General features: G+C 63.3%; 1 long non-coding RNA gene across 2 annotated transcripts in view; it reads right to left on the bottom strand.

The window, feature by feature from the left end:
- Nucleotides 1–654, bottom strand: part of LOC104848900 — a 35,837-nt gene that overhangs the window by 25,518 nt on the left and 9,665 nt on the right. The gene's annotated exons all lie outside the window — the stretch shown is intronic.

The following is a 654-nucleotide window of genomic DNA, read 5'->3' as shown; positions in this document are numbered from 1 at the left end:
GTCCTGACCTGCTCGCCTGCTCTCCGCCCGCGTCCAGGGCCGTCCTGGGCCCCCACCGCCCCGCCATGCAGCTGGTGCTCACGTACCGGAAGTGTGTGTGCTCTTCCGGCCGATCCAGACCTGACTTCCTTCCTGTCACGTGCTCTTTAAGGGGGCGGGGACTCTGTGCACGTGTGTGTGTGCACGTGTGTGCGTGTGCGTGTACGTGCGCCCTGCTGGGTGGCAGGTTTCAGGCGGAGGCTCAAACGCCCGTTCAGCCACAGGGTGGACCCGGCCGTGTCCCTGCACCCCCCAGCAGCCTGCGTGTGTTTGGGGTCACATTCAGTCTCCACTCCTGGGCTCGGGACCCCAACATTGCTTCTCCCGTGATCTCAGGGCGGATTTGTGGCTTGGGGTAGGAGGCTGTGATCAGGGTGCTCTGACCTGTGTGAAACCAAGCTTTGCCAGACACTATGCCTGGGAGGCTGAGGCAGGAGGATCGCTTGTGGTTCAAGGCCGGCCAGGACTACAACGTTAGATCATCTCAAAAAGAAAAGAAGACCCCGTAGCAGGGCTGTGCCTGGGCCCCAGAGAACCAGTGAGCTTCCCTCCGGGTCGGGCCTGGCCCCGTGTGTGCCCACCAAGATGCTGGCGCAGACTTGCCCTGCCGCAGGA

The sequence above is a fragment of the Fukomys damarensis genome, unplaced genomic scaffold, assembly GCF_012274545.1.
Source record: "Fukomys damarensis isolate Sample0158 unplaced genomic scaffold, DMR_v1.0_HiC HiC_scaffold_33, whole genome shotgun sequence".
Lineage (NCBI taxonomy): Eukaryota > Metazoa > Chordata > Mammalia > Rodentia > Bathyergidae > Fukomys > Fukomys damarensis.
Note: the sequence above shows the minus strand (reverse complement) of the source record. Positions and strands in the feature narration are given on the sequence as shown.